This window comes from Garra rufa, chromosome 13 (genome assembly GCF_049309525.1).
Source record: "Garra rufa chromosome 13, GarRuf1.0, whole genome shotgun sequence".
NCBI classification, from domain to species: Eukaryota; Metazoa; Chordata; class Actinopteri; order Cypriniformes; family Cyprinidae; genus Garra; species Garra rufa.
The window spans coordinates 19792904-19809220 of NC_133373.1; the positions used below are offsets into that span (position 1 = coordinate 19792904).

The 16317-nt window shown below is 36.1% G+C and overlaps 1 long non-coding RNA gene across 1 annotated transcript; it reads left to right on the top strand.

The window, feature by feature from the left end:
* Positions 1–10321: 10321 nt before the first annotated feature.
* Positions 10322–13484, top strand: LOC141348646 (uncharacterized). The gene is made up of 4 exons (XR_012357532.1): positions 10322–10425; positions 11933–11987; positions 12261–12350; positions 13319–13484. It is a non-coding gene; the product is annotated as an uncharacterized lncRNA (long non-coding RNA).
* The last annotated feature ends 2833 nt before the right edge of the window (positions 13485–16317 follow it).

The window sequence follows — 16317 nt, forward strand, 5'->3', positions numbered from 1 at the left end:
ACATATCTGAAGGTGTTAGAAGTGTTTTGCATGATTTTTGAAGTTAGAGCCTGAAGTGTCAGAAAACAGCGTTTCAGCGCAGAACAAACTTGGTTCCAGCAATGCAAGCTGAATCTTGGTCCCACTTTAAAATATCAGTCTGTGCATGAATAAAACCTATTTTGCAACACAGAGAAACATATCTAAAGGTGTTAGAAGTGTTTTGAATGATTTTTGAAGTTAGAGCCTGAAATGTCAGAAAACAGCGTTTCAGCGCAGAACAAACTTGATTCCAGCAATGCAAGCTGAATCTTGGTCCCACTTTAAAATATCAGTCTGTGCATGAATAAAACCTATTTTGCAACACAGAGAAACATATCTGAAGGTGTTAGAAGTGTTTTGCATGATTTTTGAAGTTACAGCCTGAAATGTCAGAAAACAGCGTTTCAGCGCAGAACAAACTTGATTCCAGCAATGCAAGCTGAATCTTGGTCCCACTTTAAAATATCAGTCTGTGCATGAATAAAACCTATTTTGCAACACAGAGAAACATATCTGAAGGTGTTAGAAGTGTTTTGCATGATTTTTGAAGTTAGAGCCTGAAGTGTCAGAAAACAGCGTTTCAGCGCAGAACAAACTTGGTTCCAGCAATGCAAGCTGAATCTTGGTCCCACTTTAAAATATCAGTCTGTGCATGAATAAAACCTATTTTGCAACACAGAGAAACATATCTGAAGGTGTTAGAAGTGTTTTGCATGATTTTTGAAGTTAGAGCCTGAAATGTCAGGAAACAGCGTTTCAGTGCAGAACAAACTTGTTTCAAGCAATGCAAGCTGAATCTCTGTCCCACTTTAATATTGCAGTCTGTGCATGAATAAAACCTAATTTGCAACACAGAGAAACATATCTGAAGGTGTTAGAAGTGTTTTGCATGATTTTTGAAGTTAGAGCCTGAAATGTCAGAAAACAGCGTTTCAGCGCAGAACAAACTTGTTTCCAGCAATGCAAGCTGAATCTTGGTCCCACTTTAAAATATCAGTCTGTGCATGAATAAAACCTATTTTGCGACACAGAGAAACATATCTGAAGGTGTTAGAAGTGTTTTGCATGATTTTTGAAGTTAGAGCCTGAAATGTCAGAAAACAGCTTTTCAGCGCAGAACAATCTTGTTTCCAGCAATGCAAGCTGAATCTTGGTCCCACTTTAAAATATCAGTCTGTGCATGAATAAAACCTATTTTGCAACACAGAGAAACATATCTGAAGGTGTTAGAAGTGTTTTGCATGATTTTTGAAGTTAGAGCCTGAAGTGTCAGAAAACAGCGTTTCAGTGCAGAACAAACTTGGTTCCAGCAATGCAAGCTGAATCTTGGTCCCACTTTAAAATGTCAGTCTGTGCATGAATAAAACCTATTTTGCAACACAGAGAAACATATCTGAAGGTGTTAGAAGTGTTTTGCATGATTTTTGAAGTTAGAGCCTGAAGTGTCAGAAAACAGCGTTTCAGCGCAGAACAAACTTGGTTCCAGCAATGCAAGCTGAATCTTGGTCCCACTTTAAAATATCAGTCTGTGCATGAATAAAACCTATTTTGCAACACAGAGAAACATATCTAAAGGTGTTAGAAGTGTTTTGCATGATTTTTGAAGTTAGAGCCTGAAATGTCAGAAAACAGCGTTTCAGCGCAGAACAAACTTGATTCCAGCAATGCAAGCTGAATCTTGGTCCCACTTTAAAATATCAGTCTGTGCATGAATAAAACCTATTTTGCAACACAGAGAAACATATCTGAAGGTGTTAGAAGTGTTTTGCATGATTTTTGAAGTTAGAGCCTGAAATGTCAGGAAACAGCGTTTCAGTGCAGAACAAACTTGTTTCAAGCAATGCAAGCTGAATCTCTGTCCCACTTTAATATTGCAGTCTGTGCATGAATAAAACCTAATTTGCAACACAGAGAAACATACCTGAAGGTGTTAGAAGTGTTTTGCATGATTTTTGAAGTTAGAGCCTGAAATGTCAGAAAACAGCGTTTCAGCGCAGAACAAACTTGTTTCCAGCAATGCAAGCTGAATCTTGGTCCCACTTTAAAATATCAGTCTGTGCATGAATAAAACCTATTTTGCAACACAGAGAAACATATCTGAAGGTGTTAGAAGTGTTTTGCATGATTTTTGAAGTTAGAGCCTGAAATGTCAGAAAACAGCTTTTCAGCGCAGAACAAACTTGTTTCCAGCAATGCAAGCTGAATCTTGGTCCCACTTTAAAATATCAGTCTGTGCATGAATAAAACCTATTTTGCAACACAGAGAAACATATCTGAAGGTGTTAGAAGTGTTTTGCATGATTTTTGAAGTTAGAGCCTGAAGTGTCAGAAAACAGCGTTTCAGTGCAGAACAAACTTGGTTCCAGCAATGCAAGCTGAATCTTGGTCCCACTTTAAAATGTCAGTCTGTGCATGAATAAAACCTATTTTGCAACACAGAGAAACATATCTGAAGGTGTTAGAAGTGTTTTGCATGATTTTTGAAGTTAGAGCCTGAAGTGTCAGAAAACAGCGTTTCAGCGCAGAACAAACTTGGTTCCAGCAATGCAAGCTGAATCTTGGTCCCACTTTAAAATATCAGTCTGTGCATGAATAAAACCTATTGTGCAACACAGAGAAACATATCTGAAGGTGTTAGAAGTGTTTTGCATGATTTTTGAAGTTAGAGCCTGAAATGTCAGGAAACAGCGTTTCAGTGCAGAACAAACTTGTTTCAAGCAATGCAAGCTGAATCTCTGTCCCACTTTAATATTGCAGTCTGTGCATGAATAAAACCTATTTTGCAACACAGAGAAACATATCTGAAGGTGTTAGAAGTGTTTTGCATGATTTTTGAAGTTAGAGCCTGAAGTGTCAGAAAACAGCGTTTCAGCGCAGAACAAACTTGGTTCCAGCAATGCAAGCTGAATCTTGGTCCCACTTTAAAATATCAGTCTGTGCATGAATAAAACCTATTTTGCAACACAGAGAAACACATCTAAAGGTGTTAGAAGTGTTTTGCATGATTTTTGAAGTTAGAGCCTGAAATGTCAGAAAACAGCGTTTCAGCGCAGAACAAACTTGATTCCAGCAATGCAAGCTGAATCTTGGTCCCACTTTAAAATATCAGTCTGTGCATGAATAAAACCTATTTTGCAACACAGAGAAACATATCTGAAGGTGTTAGAAGTGTTTTGCATGATTTTTGAAGTTACAGCCTGAAATGTCAGAAAACAGCGTTTCAGCGCAGAACAAACTTGGTTCCAGCAATGCAAGCTGAATCTTGGTCCCACTTTAAAATATCAGTCTGTGCATGAATAAAACCTATTTTGCAACACAGAGAAACATATCTGAAGGTGTTAGAAGTGTTTTGCATGATTTTTGAAGTTAGAGCCTGAAATGTCAGGAAACAGCGTTTCAGTGCAGAACAAACTTGTTTCAAGCAATGCAAGCTGAATCTCTGTCCCACTTTAATATTGCAGTCTGTGCATGAATAAAACCTAATTTGCAACACAGAGAAACATATCTGAAGGTGTTAGAAGTGTTTTGCATGATTTTTGAAGTTAGAGCCTGAAATGTCAGAAAACAGCGTTTCAGCGCAGAACAAACTTGATTCCAGCAATGCAAGCTGAATCTTGGTCCCACTTTAAAATATCAGTCTGTGCATGAATAAAACCTATTTTGCAACACAGAGAAACATATCTGAAGGTGTTAGAAGTGTTTTGCATGATTTTTGAAGTTAGAGCCTGAAATGTCAGGAAACAGCATTTCAGTGCAGAACAAACTTGTTTCAAGCAATGCAAGCTGAATCTCTGTCCCACTTTAATATTGCAGTCTGTGCATGAATAAAACCTAATTTGCAACACAGAGAAACATATCTGAAGGTGTTAGAAGTGTTTTGCATGATTTTTGAAGTTAGAGCCTGAAATGTCAGAAAACAGCGTTTCAGCGCAGAACAAACTTGTTTCCAGCAATGCAAGCTGAATCTTGGTCCCACTTTAAAATATCAGTCTGTGCATGAATAAAACCTATTTTGCAACACAGAGAAACATATCTGAAGGTGTTAGAAGTGTTTTGCATGATTTTTGAAGTTAGAGCCTGAAATGTCAGAAAACAGCTTTTCAGCGCAGAACAAACTTGTTTCCAGCAATGCAAGCTGAATCTTGGTCCCACTTTAAAATATCAGTCTGTGCATGAATAAAACCTATTTTGCAACACAGAGAAACATATCTGAAGGTGTTAGAAGTGTTTTGCATGATTTTTGAAGTTAGAGCCTGAAGTGTCAGAAAACAGCGTTTCAGTGCAGAACAAACTTGGTTCCAGCAATGCAAGCTGAATCTTGGTCCCACTTTAAAATGTCAGTCTGTGCATGAATAAAACCTATTTTGCAACACAGAGAAACATATCTGAAGGTGTTAGAAGTGTTTTGCATGATTTTTGAAGTTAGAGCCTGAAGTGTCAGAAAACAGCGTTTCAGCGCAGAACAAACTTGGTTCCAGCAATGCAAGCTGAATCTTGGTCCCACTTTAAAATATCAGTCTGTGCATGAATAAAACCTATTTTGCAACACAGAGAAACACATCTAAAGGTGTTAGAAGTGTTTTGCATGATTTTTGAAGTTAGAGCCTGAAATGTCAGAAAACAGCGTTTCAGCGCAGAACAAACTTGATTCCAGCAATGCAAGCTGAATCTTGGTCCCACTTTAAAATATCAGTCTGTGCATGAATAAAACCTATTTTGCAACACAGAGAAACATATCTGAAGGTGTTAGAAGTGTTTTGCATGATTTTTGAAGTTACAGCCTGAAATGTCAGAAAACAGCGTTTCAGCGCAGAACAAACTTGGTTCCAGCAATGCAAGCTGAATCTTGGTCCCACTTTAAAATATCAGTCTGTGCATGAATAAAACCTATTTTGCAACACAGAGAAACATATCTGAAGGTGTTAGAAGTGTTTTGCATGATTTTTGAAGTTAGAGCCTGAAATGTCAGAAAACAGCGTTTCAGTGCAGAACAAACTTGTTTCAAGCAATGCAAGCTGAATCTCTGTCCCACTTTAATATTGCAGTCTGTGCATGAATAAAACCTATTTTTCAACACAGAGAAACATATCTGAAGGTGTTAGAAGTGTTTTGCATGATTTTTGAAGTTAGAGCCTGAAGTGTCAGAAAACAGCGTTTCAGCGCAGAACAAATTTGGTTCCAGCAATGCAAGCTGAATCTTGGTCCCACTTTAAAATATCAGTCTGTGCATGAATAAAACCTATTTTGCAACACAGAGAAACATATCTGAAGGTGTTAGAAGTGTTTTGCATGATTTTTGAAGTTAGAGCCTGAAATGTCAGAAAACAGCGTTTCAGTGCAGAACAAACTTGTTTCAAGCAATGCAAGCTGAATCTCTGTCCCACTTTAATATTGCAGTCTGTGCATGAATAAAACCTATTTTGCAACACAGAGAAACATATCTGAAGGTGTTAGAAGTGTTTTGCATGATTTTTGAAGTTAGAGCCTGAAGTGTCAGAAAACAGTGTTTCAGTGCAGAACAAACTTGGTTCCAGCAATGCAAGCTGAATCTTGGTCCCACTTTAAAATGTCAGTCTGTGCATGAATAAAACCTATTTTGCAACACAGAGAAACATATCTGAAGGTGTTAGAAGTGTTTTGCATGATTTTTGAAGTTAGAGCCTGAAGTGTCAGAAAACAGCGTTTCAGTGCAGAACAAACTTGGTTCCAGCAATGCAAGCTGAATCTTGGTCCCACTTTAAAATGTCAGTCTGTGCATGAATAAAACCTATTTTGCAACACAGAGAAACATATCTGAAGGTGTTAGAAGTGTTTTGCATGATTTTTGAAGTTACAGCCTGAAGTGTCAGAAAACAGCGTTTCAGCGCAGAACAAACTTGGTTCCAGCAATGCAAGCTGAATCTTGGTCCCACTTTAAAATATCAGTCTGTGCATGAATAAAACCTATTTTGCAACACAGAGAAACATCTAAAGGTGTTAGAAGTGTTTTGCATGATTTTTGAAGTTAGAGCCTGAAATGTCAGAAAACAGCGTTTCAGCGCAGAACAAACTTGATTCCAGCAATGCAAGCTGAATCTTGGTCCCACTTTAAAATATCAGTCTGTGCATGAATAAAACCTATTTTGCAACACAGAGAAACATATCTGAAGGTGTTAGAAGTGTTTTGCATGATTTTTGAAGTTACAGCCTGAAATGTCAGAAAACAGCGTTTCAGCGCAGAACAAACTTGGTTCCAGCAATGCAAGCTGAATCTTGGTCCCACTTTAAAATATCAGTCTGTGCATGAATAAAACCTATTTTGCAACACAGAGAAACATATCTAAAGGTGTTAGAAGTGTTTTGCATGATTTTTGAAGTTAGAGCCTGAAATGTCAGAAAACAGCGTTTCAGCGCAGAACAAACTTGATTCCAGCAATGCAAGCTGAATCTTGGTCCCACTTTAAAATATCAGTCTGTGCATGAATAAAACCTATTTTGCAACACAGAGAAACATATCTGAAGGTGTTAGAAGTGTTTTGCATGATTTTTGAAGTTAGAGCCTGAAATGTCAGAAAACAGCGTTTCAGTGCAGAACAAACTTGTTTCAAGCAATGCAAGCTGAATCTCTGTCCCACTTTAATATTGCAGTCTGTGCCTGAATAAAACCTATTTTGCAACACAGAGAAACATATCTGAAGGTGTTAGAAGTGTTTTGCATGATTTTTGAAGTTAGAGCCTGAAGTGTCAGAAAACAGCGTTTCAGTGCAGAACAAACTTGGTTCCAGCAATGCAAGCTGAATCTTGGTCCCACTTTAAAATGTCAGTCTGTGCATGAATAAAACCTATTTTGCAACACAGAGAAACATATCTGAAGGTGTTAGAAGTGTTTTGCATGATTTTTGAAGTTAGAGCCTGAAGTGTCAGAAAACAGCGTTTCAGCGCAGAACAAACTTGGTTCCAGCAATGCAAGCTGAATCTTGGTCCCACTTTAAAATATCAGTCTGTGCATGAATAAAACCTATTTTGCAACACAGAGAAACATCTAAAGGTGTTAGAAGTGTTTTGCATGATTTTTGAAGTTAGAGCCTGAAATGTCAGAAAACAGCGTTTCAGCGCAGAACAAACTTGATTCCAGCAATGCAAGCTGAATCTTGGTCCCACTTTAAAATATCAGTCTGTGCATGAATAAAACCTATTTTGCAACACAGAGAAACATATCTGAAGGTGTTAGAAGTGTTTTGCATGATTTTTGAAGTTACAGCCTGAAATGTCAGAAAACAGCGTTTCAGCGCAGAACAAACTTGGTTCCAGCAATGCAAGCTGAATCTTGGTCCCACTTTAAAATATCAGTCTGTGCATGAATAAAACCTATTTTGCAACACAGAGAAACATATCTAAAGGTGTTAGAAGTGTTTTGCATGATTTTTGAAGTTAGAGCCTGAAATGTCAGAAAACAGCGTTTCAGCGCAGAACAAACTTGATTCCAGCAATGCAAGCTGAATCTTGGTCCCACTTTAAAATATCAGTCTGTGCATGAATAAAACCTATTTTGCAACACAGAGAAACATATCTGAAGGTGTTAGAAGTGTTTTGCATGATTTTTGAAGTTAGAGCCTGAAATGTCAGAAAACAGCGTTTCAGTGGAGAACAAACTTGTTTCAAGCAATGCAAGCTGAATCTCTGTCCCACTTTAATATTGCAGTCTGTGCATGAATAAAACCTATTTTGCAACACAGAGAAACATATCTGAAGGTGTTAGAAGTGTTTTGCATGATTTTTGAAGTTAGAGCCTGAAGTGTCAGAAAACAGCGTTTCAGTGCAGAACAAACTTGGTTCAAGCAATGCAAGCTGAATCTTGGTCCCACTTTAAAATGTCAGTCTGTGCATGAATAAAACCTATTTTGCAACACAGAGAAACATATCTGAAGGTGTTAGAAGTGTTTTGCATGATTTTTGAAGTTAGAGCCTGAAGTGTCAGAAAACAGCGTTTCAGCGCAGAACAAACTTGGTTCCAGCAATGCAAGCTGAATCTTGGTCCCACTTTAAAATATCAGTCTGTGCATGAATAAAACCTATTTTGCAACACAGAGAAACATATCTAAAGGTGTTAGAAGTGTTTTGAATGATTTTTGAAGTTAGAGCCTGAAATGTCAGAAAACAGCGTTTCAGCGCAGAACAAACTTGATTCCAGCAATGCAAGCTGAATCTTGGTCCCACTTTAAAATATCAGTCTGTGCATGAATAAAACCTATTTTGCAACACAGAGAAACATATCTGAAGGTGTTAGAAGTGTTTTGCATGATTTTTGAAGTTACAGCCTGAAATGTCAGAAAACAGCGTTTCAGCGCAGAACAAACTTGATTCCAGCAATGCAAGCTGAATCTTGGTCCCACTTTAAAATATCAGTCTGTGCATGAATAAAACCTATTTTGCAACACAGAGAAACATATCTGAAGGTGTTAGAAGTGTTTTGCATGATTTTTGAAGTTAGAGCCTGAAGTGTCAGAAAACAGCGTTTCAGCGCAGAACAAACTTGGTTCCAGCAATGCAAGCTGAATCTTGGTCCCACTTTAAAATATCAGTCTGTGCATGAATAAAACCTATTTTGCAACACAGAGAAACATATCTGAAGGTGTTAGAAGTGTTTTGCATGATTTTTGAAGTTAGAGCCTGAAATGTCAGGAAACAGCGTTTCAGTGCAGAACAAACTTGTTTCAAGCAATGCAAGCTGAATCTCTGTCCCACTTTAATATTGCAGTCTGTGCATGAATAAAACCTAATTTGCAACACAGAGAAACATATCTGAAGGTGTTAGAAGTGTTTTGCATGATTTTTGAAGTTAGAGCCTGAAATGTCAGAAAACAGCGTTTCAGCGCAGAACAAACTTGTTTCCAGCAATGCAAGCTGAATCTTGGTCCCACTTTAAAATATCAGTCTGTGCATGAATAAAACCTATTTTGCAACACAGAGAAACATATCTGAAGGTGTTAGAAGTGTTTTGCATGATTTTTGAAGTTAGAGCCTGAAATGTCAGAAAACAGCTTTTCAGCGCAGAACAAACTTGTTTCCAGCAATGCAAGCTGAATCTTGGTCCCACTTTAAAATATCAGTCTGTGCATGAATAAAACCTATTTTGCAACACAGAGAAACATATCTGAAGGTGTTAGAAGTGTTTTGCATGATTTTTGAAGTTAGAGCCTGAAATGTCAGAAAACAGCGTTTCAGCGCAAAACAAACTTGGTTCCAGCAATGCAAGCTGAATCTTGGTCCCACTTTAAAATATCAGTCTGTGCATGAATAAAACCTATTTTGCAACACAGAGAAACATATCTGAAGGTGTTAGAAGTGTTTTGCATGATTTTTGAAGTTAGAGCCTGAAATGTCAGGAAACAGCGTTTCAGTGCAGAACAAACTTGTTTCAAGCAATGCAAGCTGAATCTTGGTCCCACTTTAAAATATCAGTCTGTGCATGAATAAAACCTATTTTGCAACACAGAGAAACATATCTGAAGGTGTTAGAAGTGTTTTGCATGATTTTTGAAGTTAGACCCTGAAATGTCAGAAAACAGCGTTTCAGCGCAGAACAAACTTGTTTCCAGCAATGCAAGCTGAATCTTGGTCCCACTTTAAAATATCAGTCTGTGCATGAATAAAACCTATTTTGCAACACAGAGAAACATATCTGAAGGTGTTAGAAGTGTTTTGCATGATTTTTGAAGTTAGAGCCTGAAATGTCAGGAAACAGCGTTTCAGTGCAGAACAAACTTGTTTCAAGCAATGCAAGCTGAATCTCTGTCCCACTTTAATATTGCAGTCTGTGCATGAATAAAACCTATTTTGCAACACAGAGAAACATATCTGAAGGTGTTAGAAGTGTTTTGCATGATTTTTGAAGTTAGAGCCTGAAGTGTCAGAAAACAGCGTTTCAGCGCAGAACAAACTTGGTTCCAGCAATGCAAGCTGAATCTTGGTCCCACTTTAAAATATCAGTCTGTGCATGAATAAAACCTATTTTGCAACACAGAGAAACATATCTGAAGGTGTTCACTCAAAAAAATGAACAAGGAAGGTTGTGCACTTTACATACTATTTTTATATTCAGTTTACTTACAGTTATTGTCTTTGTTGACTTTAAATGTTTTTTTCTATTAAGATCCACGTAATTATGACTCAATTTAACTGTACAAAATCCTAACGCCTTGTCTTAACACAAACCATTTAAGTTAAGTAAAAAATTCTTACATCCAGAGGGTGGCAGTATAGTGCGACGGCAACTGCCATGAAACCCCAAAGAAGAAGAGCAAGACACATCAGACTACACCGGAAAGATATTTGAATTTCTGCACACCTGCGTGACCCCCTGCAAAGTTTTTCTTCAATTGGTTTTGACAGAGGGACTTCTTGCCTTTTCAACGACTGGTAAAGGTAGGAGGATATTTGTTTTTCCACAAGTATTGATCTTTTTTAATTGTAATAAGATATGTTATTTTTGTCCTGCTTTAGTTTTAGAGAGATCTAGTATTAGCATGCTAGCTTAGCCACATGGTGCAGGTTGGTCTGCTGCATATTTACATTATTTGGGCGAAAAGAAAAGTAATAAAAGTTAGTTCATGGATTAAAGTTCTCCATCACTACGATGGATTTCCATTTACTGGAGCGAGTCTACGATGGATTGTTTCCGCCTATTGCAGGGTTACTTATATTCACTTTTCACAATTTTAAGGCTGTAAATGGAATTTAATTTATCAAATAATGTAATAAATGTCTTCATTTAAGTTTGAAAAGCCACGGTGTATTCAGCCTGCTGAGGGGGATGTGATCAAAGCCTGGAGTGGATTGGTAACACGTCACAATAGGGGTGCTCAAATATGCATTAATTCATGCTTAACTAATGCAGAGATAATCATGAGTTAATATATAATTAATGAAGAATTAAACCATTTATTCATAATTACTGCATTAGCAACAAATGATAATTCTATATGATTCATAGAGTAAGTAATCAATAAATTGTTATTAGTTAAATGTGTCATATTGTATTAATTCCCTAATAACTTATTTTATTAACTAAAAATGTATGTGTTAATTACCACAATGGGTTCAATCCATGCATGTCTGCCTTAATTAATCATTAGCTATAACCACACAAGTTCTGTGCCTCAACAAGTCATACCATAATGATATCTTTGCAAATCATTAGCTAATGATTTATTAAAGCAGACAACTAGAAGCTTAAGTACATAGCTTTGACCACTAAGGTAACTAACATGAATTTACATCATTAATTAATAAAATAAGTCATTAAGGAATTGATGCATTGTGACACATTCAACCAATAACAATTTATTGATTACTTAATCTATGAATCCTATAGAATGCTCATTAGTGCTGATGTAGTAACCATTAATACATGGTTTAGTTCTTCATGAATTTTACATTAGCTTGTGATTATCTGTGCATTAATTAAACATGAATTAATGCATGTTTGTGGACCAGTATTGTAAAAGGTTACCAGTGGATAGAAATCATCTTCTCTTTACTTTAAGGGTTCTGTTAATCACTCTGGTTGGTATCAGTATTTTCTGACTTTTTTCTAAAAATACAATCATATTTTTGCAGATACTTTTAAGAAACGTACTAAGTTGACATACTTGCTAATTTGAAAAACAATACTACAGTCATTCGCCGTTGAAATTGCGATACTAAGTTCAACCACCCATCCGACTAAAACTAAACTTAAATCTGCTGTCAAAATTAACAGTGGTTAACACTTGGTTTAGACCTTCAGTTATTTTGTTCAATTTGTTGTGATACTTTCAATAAAAATTACAAAGTGTGATTTATTTATTGGTTTGTAGTTTTTTAGTTCAGATTAATTTAATTTTACAAAATCTTTATCAAATTTTGTTTTTATCCTTTGTAATTTTTTCAGGTCCTTAATGAAAGGTGTGTTTTGTGTTCCTGCCAAGGTGCTTTACTTGCAAAAGGTAAGATCTGCAACATCTACTAATGTAAATACTGTTTCTTGTGTGACCATTTCATTTGTTTGTTAGCTTGTTTCTGTTTGTATCCTGTTTACTTTTTATTATCAGTAGCAATTGATAATTTAGTTTTTAACAGATTATATAAATATTTAAAATTATTGTTATTTTAAGTTAAGTGCCTACTTTTATAGTTAAAGTTTCACCCATTTCACATAATTCTAGAAGTGTAATAGGTTTATAGTATGCATGTTGATGCAGATTTTTTTTTATATTTAGAATGAAAAAGAAAAGAAGAGGGAGTGCCTCCTCAGGGAACTTTGTATCTATCTAAATGAAGATCCAAGAAGTCTCTTCCAAGAGTAACTGGTAGGTAATACTAACAATTACTGCAGCAGTAACGGTATCATAGGGCTTTTAATAATATCACAAAATCCATTTAACATTGTGGGATATGGCTTGTAGGAATTGTTATTTTGGAGTAGACTAGGGATGCACTGATACCACTTTTTCCAGTATACTCACCCAATACCAATACTTTTATTTTTTGTACTTGTCGATTATCGAGTACCGATATTTTTAAATTTACTGGTAAATTTGTAAAATTGCGTACATAAGAATATGAATAATGATGGTTGGTTAACTTCATTTATCAAACAGATTTGATGGTAATAAAATATGACAATGAAATACAATGGTAATAAAATATGACAAGGGCTTAGAGTTAAACTGTGTCAAAACAAACTCATCTTGATAACGTTAGAGAACTTTAATAGAAAGATATGTTATGGATTACAATCAACCAAAAAGTATTCAGAAAACTGTTTGTAGGACAAATATCAATTGTTTGTCAGGCCAACCTTAGCCTGAATGACAGCCTGTAGTCTCCTGGACATGCTGTCAACCAGGTGCAACCATGCAAACCTGAATTTATAATTTTTGGTCCCAAATTATCAATTTTACTGGTAGTCCACTGTATAATTTTTGGATTTAATATGTCACAGTTTACTTTATTTTGCTATCCTCACTTACATAAATAAACTACCCACATACTTTCTTGCACCCACAAGTAAAAAAAAAAAAAATATTAAAATTATATTTAGTTTCTGAATAATTTTTGCTTTGACTGTATATCCTATATCCTATCGAGTCTAGATAAAATGGCCAGTTAGTGTATAAATTGTGAGAAATCAATTTGGACCAAAAGTTAGTGAGTAGTGAGTATAGTTAGCACTATTTTAAAACATGTATGGAGAAAACTTCAATGCAAATTAGCTCTTAAGAATTATGTAATTGGTTGGTAATTTCATTGTTGTCCTTTTTTTGTGTGTGGAAAGGATTCAGATGGCTGTGCTGCACAGAGGGACCTTGAACAAGTTGTTATTGGCATCTACTTCACTAACGCTGAGGGAGGGGATTCCACCAACACTCCAGTTGATGTTGGAATAGTGACTGAAGGTGTTGAAGTGCTTCGCGACATGGGAGACATCTCTTCTGCATGTGGACTCTTATTGGGTGTCATGTATACAATGAACCTCAGTTATTCTCAGGAACTGAAAATGTTCTTTGAGGTGCTTCAGAAAATATTCATCCAGCTGGATGCTACCTGACTCTCAACCAAGGTACATGCTTAAAAACAAACTGTATGAGTGAACTTACATTAAGCATTTTTTTATGTAAAGATAACATTGTTTAACTGTTTTCTTCTTCTTCCTCTTTTGTAAAACAGAATTAAAAAAAACAGCTGTGTTGTTGATAAACTCTTCTGTTGGTGAATAAAGGAACTAACAAAGGTTGAGTTGAGTTTACTAAAGTTATTTGTGTGGAACCTGTTGACAAACTAGAGTTAATTCAACCTAACTAGTAAAAATTTAAGTTAGTGAAAGCATTTTATTTTGATTAATTAAGCTTAAATGTAATGTTTTGTTGTAAAATCATTAGTTCACTTTGAATAAACAAATATTTAATATGCAACTTCAAAACAAATTTTGTTAGTCCATATAACATAACTGACTTTAGTTAGTTGAACTCAAATGTCTCTTGTTGAGTAAAAATTAGTGATAATAGTTGGCTTGAGTCAAAAATATTATTTCTCCCTAAAACAGCCCCATTAAGTTAAATAAAATTGAAATATTTGTTTTCAGGTTTCATAATAAAATTTTGTGGAACCTGTTGACAAGAAAAATTTAATTAAACTCAAGGTTTCATTTTTTTGAGTGTAGAAGTGTTTTGCATGATTTTTGAAGTTAGAGCCTGAAATGTCAGGAAACAGCGTTTCAGTGCAGAACAAACTTGTTTCAAGCAATGCAAGCTGAATCTCTGTCCCACTTTAATATTGCAGTCTGTGCATGAATAAAACCTATTTTGCAACACAGAGAAACATATCTGAAGGTGTTAGAAGTGTTTTGCATGATTTTTGAAGTTACAGCCTGAAATGTCAGAAAACAGCGTTTCAGCGCAGAACAAACTTGGTTCCAGCAATGCAAGCTGAATCTTGGTCCCACTTTAAAATATCAGTCTGTGCATGAATAAAACCTATTTTGCAACACAGAGAAACATATCTGAAGGTGTTAGAAGTGTTTTGCATGATTTTTGAAGTTAGAGCCTGAAATGTCAGAAAACAGCGTTTCAGTGCAGAACAAACTTGTTTCAAGCAATGCAAGCTGAATCTCTGTCCCACTTTAATATTGCAGTCTGTGCATGAATAAAACCTATTTTGCAACACAGAGAAACATATCTGAAGGTGTTAGAAGTGTTTTGCATGATTTTTGAAGTTAGAGCCTGAAGTGTCAGAAAACAGCGTTTCAGCGCAGAACAAATTTGGTTCCAGCAATGCAAGCTGAATCTTGGTCCCACTTTAAAATATCAGTCTGTGCATGAATAAAACCTATTTTGCAACACAGAGAAACATATCTGAAGGTGTTAGAAGTGTTTTGCATGATTTTTGAAGTTAGAGCCTGAAATGTCAGAAAACAGCGTTTCAGTGCAGAACAAACTTGTTTCAAGCAATGCAAGCTGAATCTCTGTCCCACTTTAATATTGCAGTCTGTGCATGAATAAAACCTATTTTGCAACACAGAGAAACATATCTGAAGGTGTTAGAAGTGTTTTGCATGATTTTTGAAGTTAGAGCCTGAAGTGTCAGAAAACAGCGTTTCAGTGCAGAACAAACTTGGTTCCAGCAATGCAAGCTGAATCTTGGTCCCACTTTAAAATGTCAGTCTGTGCATGAATAAAACCTATTTTGCAACACAGAGAAACATATCTGAAGGTGTTAGAAGTGTTTTGCATGATTTTTGAAGTTAGAGCCTGAAGTGTCAGAAAACAGCGTTTCAGTGCAGAACAAACTTGGTTCCAGCAATGCAAGCTGAATCTTGGTCCCACTTTAAAATGTCAGTCTGTGCATGAATAAAACCTATTTTGCAACACAGAGAAACATATCTGAAGGTGTTAGAAGTGTTTTGCATGATTTTTGAAGTTAGAGCCTGAAGTGTCAGAAAACAGCGTTTCAGCGCAGAACAAACTTGGTTCCAGCAATGCAAGCTGAATCTTGGTCCCACTTTAAAATATCAGTCTGTGCATGAATAAAACCTATTTTGCAACACAGAGAAACATCTAAAGGTGTTAGAAGTGTTTTGCATGATTTTTGAAGTTAGAGCCTGAAATGTCAGAAAACAGCGTTTCAGCGCAGAACAAACTTGATTCCAGCAATGCAAGCTGAATCTTGGTCCCACTTTAAAATATCAGTCTGTGCATGAATAAAACCTATTTTGCAACACAGAGAAACATATCTGAAGGTGTTAGAAGTGTTTTGCATGATTTTTGAAGTTACAGCCTGAAATGTCAGAAAACAGCGTTTCAGCGCAGAACAAACTTGGTTCCAGCAATGCAAGCTGAATCTTGGTCCCACTTTAAAATATCAGTCTGTGCATGAATAAAACCTATTTTGCAACACAGAGAAACATATCTAAAGGTGTTAGAAGTGTTTTGCATGATTTTTGAAGTTAGAGCCTGAAATGTCAGAAAACAGCGTTTCAGCGCAGAACAAACTTGATTCCAGCAATGCAAGCTGAATCTTGGTCCCACTTTAAAATATCAGTCTGTGCATGAATAAAACCTATTTTGCAACACAGAGAAACATATCTGAAGGTGTTAGAAGTGTTTTGCATGATTTTTGAAGTTAGAGCCTGAAGTGTCAGAAAACAGCGTTTCAGTGCAGAACAAACTTGGTTCCAGCAATGCAAGCTGAATCTTGGTCCCACTTTAAAATGTCAGTCTGTGCATGAATAAAACCTATTTTGCAACACAGAGAAACATATCTGAAGGTGTTAGAAGT